The sequence below is a fragment of the Gorilla gorilla genome, chromosome 10, assembly GCF_029281585.2.
Source record: "Gorilla gorilla gorilla isolate KB3781 chromosome 10, NHGRI_mGorGor1-v2.1_pri, whole genome shotgun sequence".
NCBI classification, from domain to species: domain Eukaryota; kingdom Metazoa; phylum Chordata; class Mammalia; order Primates; family Hominidae; genus Gorilla; species Gorilla gorilla.
Window position 1 is genome coordinate 149086867 of NC_073234.2, and position 13951 is coordinate 149100817.

At 56.8% G+C, this 13951-nt stretch overlaps 1 long non-coding RNA gene across 1 annotated transcript in view; it reads left to right on the forward strand.

Moving 5' to 3' along the window:
* Positions 1-13951, forward strand: part of LOC129525769 (uncharacterized) — a 43278-nt gene that overhangs the window by 20294 nt on the left and 9033 nt on the right. The window contains exons 14-15 of the long non-coding RNA XR_008670237.2: positions 6428-6485; positions 6579-6811. This is a non-coding gene — a long non-coding RNA (uncharacterized lncRNA). The remainder of the gene's footprint in view (positions 1-6427; positions 6486-6578; positions 6812-13951) is intronic.

Genomic DNA, 13951 nt, shown 5'->3' on the forward strand with positions numbered 1-13951 from the left:
AGGGTCAGGGCCAGGGCCCAGGGTCAGGGTTGTTTTAGGTCAGTGCCAGGGCCCATCATTAGGGTTGTTTTAAGGTCAGGGCCAGAGCCCAGGTTTAGGGGTGTTTTAGGGTCTGGGACAGGGCCCAGCGTTAGGGTTGTTTTACGGTCAGGGCAGGGCCCAGGGTTAGGCTTGTTTTAGGGTCAGGGCCAGGTCCCAGGGTTAGGCTTGTTTTAGGGTCAGGGCCAGGGCCCAGGGTTAGGGTTGTTTTAAGGTCAGGCCCAGGGCCCAGGGTTAGGGGTGTTTTAGGGTCAGGGCCAGGGCCCAGGGTTACGGTTGTTTTAGGGTCAGGATCTGGGCCCAGGTTTAGGCTTGTTTTAGTGCCAGGGCCCAGGGTTAGGGTTGTTTTAGGGTCAGGGCCAGGGCCCAGGGTTAGGGTTCTTTTAGGGTCAGGGCTAGGGCCCAGGGTTATGGTTGTTTTAGGGTCAGGGCTGAGGGTTAGGTTTGTTTTAGGGTCAGGGCCCAGGGTTAGGGTTGTTTTAGGGTCAGGGCCCAGTGTTAGGGTTGTTTTAGGGTCAGGGCCCAGGGTTATGTTTCTTTTAGGGTTAGGGCCCAGGGTTAGGGTTTTAGGCTCAGGGCCAGGGCCCAGGGTTAGGGTTTTAGGCTCAGGGCCAGGGTTAGGGTTAGGGTTGTTTTAGGGTCAGGGCACAGGGGTAGGGATGTTTTAAGGTCAGGGCCCAGGATTAGGGTTGTTTTAGGGTCAGGGCCCTCGGTTACGGTTGTTTTAGGGTCAGGGCCCAGGGTTAGGGTTGTTTTAGGGTCAGGGCCCAGGGTTAGGGTTGTTTTAAGGTCAGGGTCCAGGTTCAGGGTTGTTTTAGGGTCAGGGCCCAGGGTTAGGGTTGTTTTAGGGTCAGGGCCAGGGCCCAGGTTTAGGGTTGTTTTAGGGTCAGGGCCCAGGGTTAGGGTTGTTTTAGGGACAGGGCCCAGGGTTAGGGTTGTTTTGGGGTCAGGGCCCAGGGTTAGGGTTGTTTTAGGGTCAGGGCCCATGGTTAGGGTTGTTTTCAGGTCAGGGCCCAGGGTTAGGGTTGCTTTAGGGTCAGGGCCCAGGGTAGGGTTGTTTTAGGGTCAGGGTCCAGGTTTAGGGTTGTTTTAGGGTCAGGGCCCAGGGTTAGGGTTGTTTTAGGGTCAGGGCCAGGGCCCAGGTTTAGGGTTGTTTTAGGGTCAGGGCCCAGGGTTAGGGTTTTAGGCTCAGGTCCAGGGCCCAGGGATAGGGTTTTAGGCTCAGGTCCAGGGCCCAGGTTTAGGGTTGTTTTAGGGTCAGGTCCAGGGCTAAGGGTTAGGGTTGTTTTAGGGTCATGGCCAGGGCCCAGGGTTAGGGTTGTTTTAGGGTCAGGGTCAGGGCCCAGGGTTATCGTTGTTTTAGGGTCAGAGCCCAGGGTTAGGGTTGTTTTAGGGTCAGTGCCCAGGGTTGGGGTTGTTTTAGGGTCGGGGCCAAGGGTTAGGGTTGTTTTAGGGTCAGGGCCCATGGTTATGGTTGTTTTAGTGTTAGGTCCCAGGGTTAGGGTTTTAGGCTCAGGGCCAGGGCCCAGGGTTAGGGTTTTAGGCTCAGGGCCAGGGCCTAGGGTTAGTGTTTTATGCTCAGGGCCAGGGCCTAGGGTTGCGGTTTCAGGCTCAGGGCCAGAGCCCAAGGTTAGGGTTTTAGGCTCAGGGCCAGGTCCCAGGGTTAGGGTTTTAGGCTCAGGGCCAGGGCCCAGGGTTAGGGTTGTTTTAGGGTCAGGGCCCAGGGTTAGGGTTTTCGGCTCAGGGCCAGGGCCCAGGGTTAGGGTTTTAGGCTCAGGGTCAGGGCCCAAGGTTAGGGTTGTTTTAGGGTCAGGGCCCAGGGTTAGGGTTTTCGGCTCAGGGCCAGGGCCCAGGGTTAGGTTTTTCGGCTCAGGGCCAGGGCCCATGGTTAGGGTTTAGGCTCAGGGCCCCGGGCCCAGGGTTAGGGTTTTAGGGCCAGGGCCCGTGGCCCAGGGTTAGGGCTTTAGGGCCAGGGCCCAGGGCCCAGGGTTAGGGCTTTAGGGCCAGGGCCCGGGCCCGGGGCCCAGGGTTAGGGCTTTAGGGGCAGGGCCCGGGGCTCAGGGTTAGGGCTTTAGTGGCATGGCCCGGGGCCCAGGGTTAGGGCTTTAGGACCTGGGCCCGGGGCCCAGTGTTAGGGCTTTAGGGTCAGGGCCCGGGGCCCTGGGTTAGGGTTGTTTTAGGGTCAGGGCCCGGGGCTCTAAGTTAGGGTTGTTTTAGGGTCAGGGACCAGGGTTAGGGTTGTTTTAGGGTCAGGGCCAGGGCCCAAAGTTAGGGTTGTTTTAGGTTCGGGGCCCAGGGTTAGGGTTTTAGGCTCAGGTCCAGGGCCCAGGGTTAGGGTTTTAGGCTCAGGGCCAGGGCCCAGGTTTAGGGTTGTTTTAGAGTCAGGGCCAGGGCCTAGGGTTAGGGTTGTTTTAGGGTCATGGCCAGGTCCCAGGGTTAGGGTTCTTTTAGGGTCAGGGCTAGGGACCAGGGTTATGGTTGTTTTAGGGTCAGGGCTGAGGGTTAGGTTTGTTTTAGGGTCAGGGCCCAGGGTTAGGGTTGTTTTAGGGTCAGGGCCCAGGGTTAGGGTTGTTTTAGGGTCAGGGCCCAGGGTTATGGTTCTTTTAGGGTTAGGGCCCAGGGTTAGGGTTTTAGGCTCAGGGACAGGGCCCAGGGTTAGGGTTTTAGGCTCAGGGTCAGGGCCCAGGGTTAGGGTTTTAGGGTAAGGGCCAGGGCCCAGGATTGGGGTTTCAGGCTCAGGGCCAGAGCCCAAGGTTAGGGTTTTAGGCTCAGTGTCAGGGCCCAGGGTTAGGGTTGTTTTGGGGTCAGGGCACAGGGGTAGGGATGTTTTAAGTTCAGGGCCCAGGGTTAGGGTTGTTTTAGGGTCAGGGCCCTGGGTTACGGTTGTTTTAGGGTCAGGGCCCAGGGTTAGGGTTGTTTTAGGGTCAGGGCCCAGTTTTAGGGTTGTTTTAGGGTCAGGGCCCAGGGTTAGGGTTGTTTTAGGGACAGGGCCCGGGGTTAGTGTTGTTTTAGGGTCAGGGCCCGTGGTTAGGGTTGTTTTAGGGTCCCGTCCCAGGGTTAGGGTTGTTTTAGGGTCAGCGCCCAGGGTTAGGGTTGTTTTAGGGTCAGGGCCCAGGGTTAGGGTTGTTTTAGGGTCAGGGCCCAGGGTTAGGGTTGTTTTAGGGTCAGGGTCCAGGGTTAGGGTTGTTTTAGGGTCAGGGCCCAGGCTTAGGCTTGTTTTAGGGTCAGGGCCAGGGCCCAGGGTTAGGGTTGTTTTAGGGTCAGGACCTGGGCCCAGTGTTAGGCTTGTTTTAGTGCCAGGGCCCAGGGTTCGGGTTGTTTTAGGGTCAGGGCCAGGGCCCAGGGTCAGGGTTGTTTTAGGTCAGTGCCAGGGCCCATCATTAGGGTTGTTTTAAGGTCAGGGCCAGAGCCCAGGTTTAGGGGTGTTTTAGGGTCTGGGACAGGGCCCAGCGTTAGGGTTGTTTTACGGTCAGGGCAGGGCCCAGGGTTAGGCTTGTTTTAGGGTCAGGGCCAGGTCCCAGGGTTAGGCTTGTTTTAGGGTCAGGGCCAGGGCCCAGGGTTAGGCTTGTTTTAGGGTCAGGGCCAGGGCCCAGGGTTAGGCTTGTTTTAGGGTCAGGGCCAAGGCCCAGGGTTAGGCTTGTTTTAGGGTCAGGGCCAGGGCCCAGGGTTAGGCTTGTTTTAGGGTCAGGGCCAGGGCCCAGGGTTAGGGTTGTTTTAGGGTCAGGGCCAGGGCCCAGGGTTAGGCTTCTTTTAGGGTCAGGGCCAGGGCCCAGGGTTAGGGTTGTTTTAGGGTCAGGGCCAGGGCCCAGGGTTAGGCTTGTTTTAGGGTGAGGGACAGGGCCCAGGGTTAGGGTTGTTTTAGGGTCAGTGCCAGGGCCCAGGGTTAGGCTTGTTTTAGGGTCAGGGCCAGGGCCCAGCGTTAGGCTTGTTTTAGGTTCAGGGCCAGGACCCAGGGTTCGGGTTGTTTTAGGGTCAGGGCCAGGGCCCAGGGTTAGGGTTGTTTTAGGGTCAGGACCTGGGCCCAGGGTTAGGCTTGTTTTAGTGCCAGGGCCCAGGGTTAGGGTTGTTTTAGGGTCAGGACCCACGATTAGATTTTTAGGATCAGGGTCAGGGCCCAGGGTTAGGGTTTTAGGGTAAGGGCCAGGGCCCAGGGTTAGGGTTTTAGGCTCAGGGCCAGGGCCCAGGGTTAGGGTTTTAGGCTCAGGGCTAGGGCCCAGGGTTAGGGTTTTAGGATCAGGGTCAGAGCCCAGGGTTAGGGTTTTAGGCTCAGGGTCAGGGCCCAGGGTTAGTGTTTTAGAGTCAGGGCCAGGGCCCAGGGTTAGGGTTGTTTTAGGCTCAGGGCCAGGGCCCATGGTTAGGGTTGTTTTAGGGTCAGGGCCAGGGCCCAGGGTTAGGGTTGTTTTAGGGTCAGGGCTAGGGCCCAGGTTTAGGCTTGTTTTAGGGTCAGGGCCAGGGCCCAGGTTTAGGGTTGTTTTAGGTCAGGGCCATGGCCCAGGGTTAGGGTTGTTTTAGGTCAGGGCCAGGTCCCAGGGTTAGGGTTGTTTTAGGGTCAGGGCCAGGGCCCAGGGTTAGGGTTGTTTTAGGGTCAGGGCTAGGGCCCAGGTTTAGGCTTGTTTTAGGGACAGGGCCAGGGCCCAGGGTTAGGCTTGTTTTAGGGTCAGGGCCAGGGCCGAGCGTTAGGCTTGTTTTAGGGTCCGGGACAGGGCCCAGGGTTAGGGTGGTTTTAGGGTTAGTGCCCATGGTTGGGTTTATTTTAGGCTCAGGGCCAGGGCCCAGGGTTAGTGTTTTAGAGTCAGGGCCAGGGCCCAGGGTTAGGGTTGTTTTAGGCTCAGGGCCAGGGCCCATGGTTAGGGTTGTTTTAGGGTCAGGGCCAGGGCCCAGGGTTAGGGTTGTTATAGGGTCAGGGCCAGGGCCCAGGGTTAGGGTTGTTTTAGGGTCAGGGCCAGGGCCCAGGGTTAGGGTGGTTTTAGGGTCAGGGCCAGGGCCCAGTGTTAGGTTTGTTTTAGGGTCAGGGCCAGGGCCCAGGGTTAGGGTTGTTTTAGGGTCAGGGCCCAGAGTTAGGGTTTTAGGCTCAGGGCCAGGGCCTCGGGTTAGGGTTTTAGGCTCAGGTCCATGGCCCAGGGTTAGGGTTAATTAAGGGTCAGGGCCAGGGCCCAGGTTTAGGGTTGATTTAGGGTCAGGGCCAGGGCCCAGGTTTAGGGTTGTTGTACGGTCAGGGCCAGGGCCCAGTGTTAGGGTTGTTTCAGGATCAGGGCCCTGAGTTAGGGTTGTTTTAGGGTCAGGGCCCAGGGATAGGGTTGTTTCAGGGTCAGGGACCAGGGTTAGGGTTGTTTCAAGGTCAGGGCCCAGGGTTAGGCTTGCTGTAGGGTCAGGGCCAGGGCCCAGGGATAGGGTTGTTTTAGGGTCAGGGCCAGGGCCAGGTCCAAGGGTTAGGGTTGTTTTAGGGTCAGGGCCAGGGCCCAGGGTTAGGCTTTTTTTAGGTTCAGGGCCAGGGCCCAGGGTTAGGGTTATTTTAGGGTCAGTGCCCAGGGTTAGTGTTGTTTTAGGGTCAGTGCCCAGGGTTAGGGTTGTTTTAGGGTCAGGTCCACGGCCCAGGGTTAGGAGTGTTTTAGGGTCAGGGCCAGGGCCCAGGGTTAGGGTTGTTTTAGGGTCAGGGCTAGGGCCCAGGTTTAGGCTTGTTTTAGGGTCACGGCCAGGTCCAAGGGTTAGGGTTCTTTTAGGGCCAGGTCCCATGGTTAGGGTTTTACAGTCAGGGCCAGGGCCCACAGTTAGGGTATTAGGCTCAGCGCAAGGGCCCAGGGTTAGGGTTTTAGGCTCAGGGCCATGTCCCAGGGTTAGGGTTTTAGGGTCAGGGCCTGGGCCCAGGGTTAGGTGTTTACGGTCAGGGCCCAGGGTTAGGGTTTTAGGGTCAGGGCCCAGGGTTAGGGTTTTAGGGTCAGGGCCCAGGGTTAGGGTGATTTCCAGGAAGTGACCTCACAGTGACTCAAGCTACCACTTACTGTTGCTTGTGATGTAATGCCAGCTGAGGCACATGCCTTGGGAGCTAAGTGGTTGCTGCCCTTGACTACTATGAAGACTGGTGTGGGAAGGGTCGCTTTGGATGCACTTGAGCAGGGGTCCCCAATCCCTGAGCCATGGAGCCGTAAGGAGCCACACAGCAGGTGAGTGGTGTCGAGTGAGGGAGTGAGGGAAGCTTCGTCTGTATTTACAGCCACTCCCCTTTGCTCACATTCCCGCCTGAGCTCCACCTTCTCAGATGAGCAGCAGCATTAGATTCTCATAGGAGAACGCACCCTGTTGTGAACCGTGCATGTGAGGGATCTAGGTTGCGCTGTGCTTATGAGAATCTAATACCTATTGATCTGTCACTTTCTCCCATCACGCTCAGGTGGGACCATCCAGTTTCAGGAAAACAAGCTGAACACGCCCACTGATTCTACATTATGGTGAGTTCTATAATTATTTTATTATATATTCCAGTGTAATAATGGAAATGAAGTGCCTAATAAACGTAAATGTGCTTAAATCTTTTGGCCCAGCTCCTACCTCCCGGCAGCCTCGCCAGGCCCAGAACTCTCTCCAGTCAGCCTCTACAGACCAAGCTCATGACTCACAATGGCCTATTGTGGCCCATACCCTACCTCACGGCAGTCTCCGCAGATGAGCCTACTGCCTCACAACAGCCTCCACAGGCACAGCTCCATCGTTACAATGGCCTCTTTAGACCCAGCTCCTGCCGCCCAGCCTTCTCTCCAGGCCCTGAACTTTCTCCGTAAGTTGAGGTAGCTGGGACTGTAGGTATACATGACGATACTTGGCTAATTTTTAAATTGTTTTGCAGACATGGGGTCTCACTTTGTTGGCCAGGCTGGTGTCAAACTAATGGCCTCAAGTGACCCTTCCACCCCTGCCTCCCATCCTCGAGGTATGTGCCACCACAAGGAGCAATTGTTCAATTTTCTAAAGAAAAAATTTCTAAAGTAAGGCTGTGGGATGATGGCAGGAAGATAAAAGAAAAACAGAAGAATAAGTTAAAATGACTTATTCACATATATTCTTTTGACAGCAAGAAGAACTTTTAGTATATACATTCCTTACAAACAAACAAAGGGCAGATAAACAATGTTGTATAGGAACTTCAACACACACTGTACAATATTCCCACTTTGCTGACATAAGTTATGGAAATTTCGTGGTTTCCTTGAGTGTCGCTAACAGTATTTTGCTTCTCTGATGATTTTTATCAACTTCCTCATCTGTTAACTTCTTTCCAAGGTATGTCATGTCACGACATACTGCCGCTGCACGAACACGGCCGGTGTCTTCCTATTAAACATGAAGAAAGCTTTCCTAATTTCTCTTTTTACTCTCTGTCTTTGTGTTCTGCATTTTCCTTACTTTTATTGTCAGAAACTCCAGAAAGTGAATCGTACTAATTTATCACGATTTGCTTTATTAATTTATACTATGCTTATATGGAATTTTGCCCAACAGACCTCATTACAATTTGGGCCAGGGCCCAGGGTTAGGGTTGTTTTAATGTCAGGGCCCAGAGTTAGGGTTGTTTTAGGGTCAGGGCCCAGGGTTAGGGTTGTTTTAGGGTCAGGGCCCAGGGTTAGGGTTGTTTAAGGGTCAGGGCCCAGGGTTAGGGTTGTTTTAGGGTCAGGGCCCAGGGTTAGTGTTGTTTTAGGGTCAGGGCCCAGGGTTAGTGTTGTTTTAGGGTCAGGGCCCAGTGTTAGGGTTGTTTTAGGGTCAGGGCCCAGGGTTGGGGTTGTTTTAGGGTCAGGGCCCAGGGTAGGGTTGTTTTAGGGTCAGGACCCACGATTAGATTTTTAGGATCAGGGTCAGGGCCCAGGGTTAGGGTTTTAGGGTAAGGGCCAGGGCCCAGGGTTAGGGTTTTAGGCTCAGGGCCAGGGCCCAGGGTTAGGGTTTTAGGCTCAGGGCTAGGGCCCAGGGTTAGGGTTTTAGGATCAGGGTCAGAGCCCAGGGTTAGGGTTTTAGGCTCAGGGTCAGGGCCCAGGGTTAGTGTTTTAGAGTCAGGGCCAGGGCCCAGGGTTAGGGTTGTTTTAGGCTCAGGGCCAGGGCCCATGGTTAGGGTTGTTTTAGGGTCAGGGCCAGGGCCCAGGGTTAGGGTTGTTTTAGGGTCAGGGCTAGGGCCCAGGTTTAGGCTTGTTTTAGGGTCAGGGCCAGGGCCCAGGTTTAGGGTTGTTTTAGGTCAGGGCCATGGCCCAGGGTTAGGGTTGTTTTAGGTCAGGGCCAGGTCCCAGGGTTAGGGTTGTTTTAGGGTCAGGGCCAGGGCCCAGGGTTTGGGTTGTTTTAGGGTCAGGGCTAGGGCCCAGGTTTAGGCTTGTTTTAGGGACAGGGCCAGGGCCCAGGGTTAGGCTTGTTTTAGGGTCAGGGCCAGGGCCGAGCGTTAGGCTTGTTTTAGGGTCCGGGACAGGGCCCAGGGTTAGGGTTGTTTTAGGGTCAGGACCTGGGCCCAGTGTTAGGCTTGTTTTAGGGTCAGGGACAGGGCCCAGGGTTAGGGTTGTTTTAGGGTCAGGGCCAGGGCCCAGGCTTAGGCTTGTTTTAGGGTCAGGGCCAGGGCCCAGGGTTAGGGTTGTTTTAGGGTCAGGACCTGGGCCCAGTGTTAGGCTTGTTTTAGTGCCAGGGCCCAGGGTTCGGGTTGTTTTAGGGTCAGGGCCAGGGCCCAGGGTCAGGGTTGTTTTAGGTCAGTGCCAGGGCCCATCATTAGGGTTGTTTTAAGGTCAGGGCCAGAGCCCAGGTTTAGGGGTGTTTTAGGGTCTGGGACAGGGCCCAGCGTTAGGGTTGTTTTACGGTCAGGGCAGGGCCCAGGGTTAGGCTTGTTTTAGGGTCAGGGCCAGGTCCCAGGGTTAGGCTTGTTTTAGGGTCAGGGCCAGGGCCCAGGGTTAGGGTTGTTTTAAGGTCAGGCCCAGGGCCCAGGGTTAGGGGTGTTTTAGGGTCAGGGCCAGGGCCCAGGGTTACGGTTGTTTTAGGGTCAGGATCTGGGCCCAGGTTTAGGCTTGTTTTAGTGCCAGGGCCCAGGGTTAGGGTTGTTTTAGGGTCAGGGCCAGGGCCCAGGGTTAGGGTTCTTTTAGGGTCAGGGCTAGGGCCCAGGGTTATGGTTGTTTTAGGGTCAGGGCTGAGGGTTAGGTTTGTTTTAGGGTCAGGGCCCAGGGTTAGGGTTGTTTTAGGGTCAGGGCCCAGTGTTAGGGTTGTTTTAGGGTCAGGGCCCAGGGTTATGTTTCTTTTAGGGTTAGGGCCCAGGGTTAGGGTTTTAGGCTCAGGGCCAGGGCCCAGGGTTAGGGTTTTAGGCTCAGGGCCAGGGTTAGGGTTAGGGTTGTTTTAGGGTCAGGGCACAGGGGTAGGGATGTTTTAAGGTCAGGGCCCAGGATTAGGGTTGTTTTAGGGTCAGGGCCCTCGGTTACGGTTGTTTTAGGGTCAGGGCCCAGGGTTAGGGTTGTTTTAGGGTCAGGGCCCAGGGTTAGGGTTGTTTTAAGGTCAGGGTCCAGGTTCAGGGTTGTTTTAGGGTCAGGGCCCAGGGTTAGGGTTGTTTTAGGGTCAGGGCCAGGGCCCAGGTTTAGGGTTGTTTTAGGGTCAGGGCCCAGGGTTAGGGTTGTTTTAGGGACAGGGCCCAGGGTTAGGGTTGTTTTGGGGTCAGGGCCCAGGGTTAGGGTTGTTTTAGGGTCAGGGCCCATGGTTAGGGTTGTTTTCAGGTCAGGGCCCAGGGTTAGGGTTGCTTTAGGGTCAGGGCCCAGGGTAGGGTTGTTTTAGGGTCAGGGTCCAGGTTTAGGGTTGTTTTAGGGTCAGGGCCCAGGGTTAGGGTTGTTTTAGGGTCAGGGCCAGGGCCCAGGTTTAGGGTTGTTTTAGGGTCAGGGCCCAGGGTTAGGGTTTTAGGCTCAGGTCCAGGGCCCAGGGATAGGGTTTTAGGCTCAGGTCCAGGGCCCAGGTTTAGGGTTGTTTTAGGGTCAGGTCCAGGGCTAAGGGTTAGGGTTGTTTTAGGGTCATGGCCAGGGCCCAGGGTTAGGGTTGTTTTAGGGTCAGGGTCAGGGCCCAGGGTTATCGTTGTTTTAGGGTCAGAGCCCAGGGTTAGGGTTGTTTTAGGGTCAGTGCCCAGGGTTGGGGTTGTTTTAGGGTCGGGGCCAAGGGTTAGGGTTGTTTTAGGGTCAGGGCCCATGGTTATGGTTGTTTTAGTGTTAGGTCCCAGGGTTAGGGTTTTAGGCTCAGGGCCAGGGCCCAGGGTTAGGGTTTTAGGCTCAGGGCCAGGGCCTAGGGTTAGTGTTTTATGCTCAGGGCCAGGGCCTAGGGTTGCGGTTTCAGGCTCAGGGCCAGAGCCCAAGGTTAGGGTTTTAGGCTCAGGGCCAGGTCCCAGGGTTAGGGTTTTAGGCTCAGGGCCAGGGCCCAGGGTTAGGGTTGTTTTAGGGTCAGGGCCCAGGGTTAGGGTTTTCGGCTCAGGGCCAGGGCCCAGGGTTAGGGTTTTAGGCTCAGGGTCAGGGCCCAAGGTTAGGGTTGTTTTAGGGTCAGGGCCCAGGGTTAGGGTTTTCGGCTCAGGGCCAGGGCCCAGGGTTAGGTTTTTCGGCTCAGGGCCAGGGCCCATGGTTAGGGTTTAGGCTCAGGGCCCCGGGCCCAGGGTTAGGGTTTTAGGGCCAGGGCCCGTGGCCCAGGGTTAGGGCTTTAGGGCCAGGGCCCAGGGCCCAGGGTTAGGGCTTTAGGGCCAGGGCCCGGGCCCGGGGCCCAGGGTTAGGGCTTTAGGGGCAGGGCCCGGGGCTCAGGGTTAGGGCTTTAGTGGCATGGCCCGGGGCCCAGGGTTAGGGCTTTAGGACCTGGGCCCGGGGCCCAGTGTTAGGGCTTTAGGGTCAGGGCCCGGGGCCCTGGGTTAGGGTTGTTTTAGGGTCAGGGCCCGGGGCTCTAAGTTAGGGTTGTTTTAGGGTCAGGGACCAGGGTTAGGGTTGTTTTAGGGTCAGGGCCAGGGCCCAAAGTTAGGGTTGTTTTAGGTTCGGGGCCCAGGGTTAGGGTTTTAGGCTCAGGTCCAGGGCCCAGGGTTAGGGTTTTAGGCTCAGGGCCAGGGCCCAGGTTTAGGGTTGTTTTAGAGTCAGGGCCAGGGCCTAGGGTTAGGGTTGTTTTAGGGTCATGGCCAGGTCCCAGGGTTAGGGTTCTTTTAGGGTCAGGGCTAGGGACCAGGGTTATGGTTGTTTTAGGGTCAGGGCTGAGGGTTAGGTTTGTTTTAGGGTCAGGGCCCAGGGTTAGGGTTGTTTTAGGGTCAGGGCCCAGGGTTAGGGTTGTTTTAGGGTCAGGGCCCAGGGTTATGGTTCTTTTAGGGTTAGGGCCCAGGGTTAGGGTTTTAGGCTCAGGGACAGGGCCCAGGGTTAGGGTTTTAGGCTCAGGGTCAGGGCCCAGGGTTAGGGTTTTAGGGTAAGGGCCAGGGCCCAGGATTGGGGTTTCAGGCTCAGGGCCAGAGCCCAAGGTTAGGGTTTTAGGCTCAGTGTCAGGGCCCAGGGTTAGGGTTGTTTTGGGGTCAGGGCACAGGGGTAGGGATGTTTTAAGTTCAGGGCCCAGGGTTAGGGTTGTTTTAGGGTCAGGGCCCTGGGTTACGGTTGTTTTAGGGTCAGGGCCCAGGGTTAGGGTTGTTTTAGGGTCAGGGCCCAGTTTTAGGGTTGTTTTAGGGTCAGGGCCCAGGGTTAGGGTTGTTTTAGGGACAGGGCCCGGGGTTAGTGTTGTTTTAGGGTCAGGTCCCGTGGTTAGGGTTGTTTTAGGGTCCCGTCCCAGGGTTAGGGTTGTTTTAGGGTCAGCGCCCAGGGTTAGGGTTGTTTTAGGGTCAGGGCCCAGGGTTAGGGTTGTTTTAGGGTCAGGGCCCAGGGTTAGGGTTGTTTTAGGGTCAGGGTCCAGGGTTAGGGTTGTTTTAGGGTCAGGGCCCAGGCTTAGGCTTGTTTTAGGGTCAGGGCCAGGGCCCAGGGTTAGGGTTGTTTTAGGGTCAGGACCTGGGCCCAGTGTTAGGCTTGTTTTAGTGCCAGGGCCCAGGGTTCGGGTTGTTTTAGGGTCAGGGCCAGGGCCCAGGGTCAGGGTTGTTTTAGGTCAGTGCCAGGGCCCATCATTAGGGTTGTTTTAAGGTCAGGGCCAGAGCCCAGGTTTAGGGGTGTTTTAGGGTCTGGGACAGGGCCCAGCGTTAGGGTTGTTTTACGGTCAGGGCAGGGCCCAGGGTTAGGCTTGTTTTAGGGTCAGGGCCAGGTCCCAGGGTTAGGCTTGTTTTAGGGTCAGGGCCAGGGCCCAGGGTTAGGCTTGTTTTAGGGTCAGGGCCAGGGCCCAGGGTTAGGCTTGTTTTAGGGTCAGGGCCAAGGCCCAGGGTTAGGCTTGTTTTAGGGTCAGGGCCAGGGCCCAGGGTTAGGCTTGTTTTAGGGTCAGGGCCAGGGCCCAGGGTTAGGGTTGTTTTAGGGTCAGGGCCAGGGCCCAGGGTTAGGCTTCTTTTAGGGTCAGGGCCAGGGCCCAGGGTTAGGGTTGTTTTAGGGTCAGGGCCAGGGCCCAGGGTTAGGCTTGTTTTAGGGTGAGGGACAGGGCCCAGGGTTAGGGTTGTTTTAGGGTCAGTGCCAGGGCCCAGGGTTAGGCTTGTTTTAGGGTCAGGGCCAGGGCCCAGCGTTAGGCTTGTTTTAGGTTCAGGGCCAGGACCCAGGGTTCGGGTTGTTTTAGGGTCAGGGCCAGGGCCCAGGGTTAGGGTTGTTTTAGGGTCAGGACCTGGGCCCAGGGTTAGGCTTGTTTTAGTGCCAGGGCCCAGGGTTAGGGTTGTTTTAGGGTCAGGACCCACGATTAGATTTTTAGGATCAGGGTCAGGGCCCAGGGTTAGGGTTTTAGGGTAAGGGCCAGGGCCCAGGGTTAGGGTTTTAGGCTCAGGGCCAGGGCCCAGGGTTAGGGTTTTAGGCTCAGGGCTAGGGCCCAGGGTTAGGGTTTTAGGATCAGGGTCAGAGCCCAGGGTTAGGGTTTTAGGCTCAGGGTCAGGGCCCAGGGTTAGTGTTTTAGAGTCAGGGCCAGGGCCCAGGGTTAGGGTTGTTTTAGGCTCAGGGCCAGGGCCCATGGTTAGGGTTGTTTTAGGGTCAGGGCCAGGGCCCAGGGTTAGGGTTGTTTTAGGGTCAGGGCTAGGGCCCAGGTTTAGGCTTGTTTTAGGGTCAGGGCCAGGGCCCAGGTTTAGGGTTGTTTTAGGTCAGGGCCATGGCCCAGGGTTAGGGTTGTTTTAGGTCAGGGCCAGGTCCCAGGGTTAGGGTTGTTTTAGGGTCAGGGCCAGGGCCCAGGGTTAGGGTTGTTTTAGGGTCAGGGCTAGGGCCCAGGTTTAGGCTTGTTTTAGGGACAGGGCCAGGGCCCAGGGTTAGGCTTGTTTTAGGGTCAGGGCCAGGGCCGAGCGTTAGGCTTGTTTTAGGGTCCGGGACAGGGCCCAGGGTTAGGGTTGTTTTAGGGTCAGGACCTGGGCCCAGTGTTAGGCTTGTTTTAGGGTCAGGGACAGGGCCCAGGGTTAGGGTTGTTTTAGGGTCAGGGCCAGGGCCCAGGCTTAGGCTTGTTTTAGGGTCAGGGCCAGGGCCCAGGGTTAGGGTTGTTTTAGGGTCAGGACCTGGGCCCAGTGTTAGGCTTGTTTTAGTGCCAGGGCCCAGGGTTCGGGTTGTTTTAGGGTCAGGGCCAGGGCCCAGGGTCAGGGTTGTTTTAGGTCAGTGCCAGGGCCCATCATTAGGGTTGTTTTAAGGTCAGGGCCAGAGCCCAGGTTTAGGGGTGTTTTAGGGTCTGGGACAGGGCCCAGCGTTAGGGTTGTTTTACGGTCAGGGCAGGGCCCAGGGTTAGGCTTGTTTTAGGGTCAGGGCCAGGTCCCAGGGTTAGGCTTGTTTTAGGGTCAGGGCCAGGGCCCAGGGTTAGGGTTGTTTTAAGGTCAGGCCCAGGG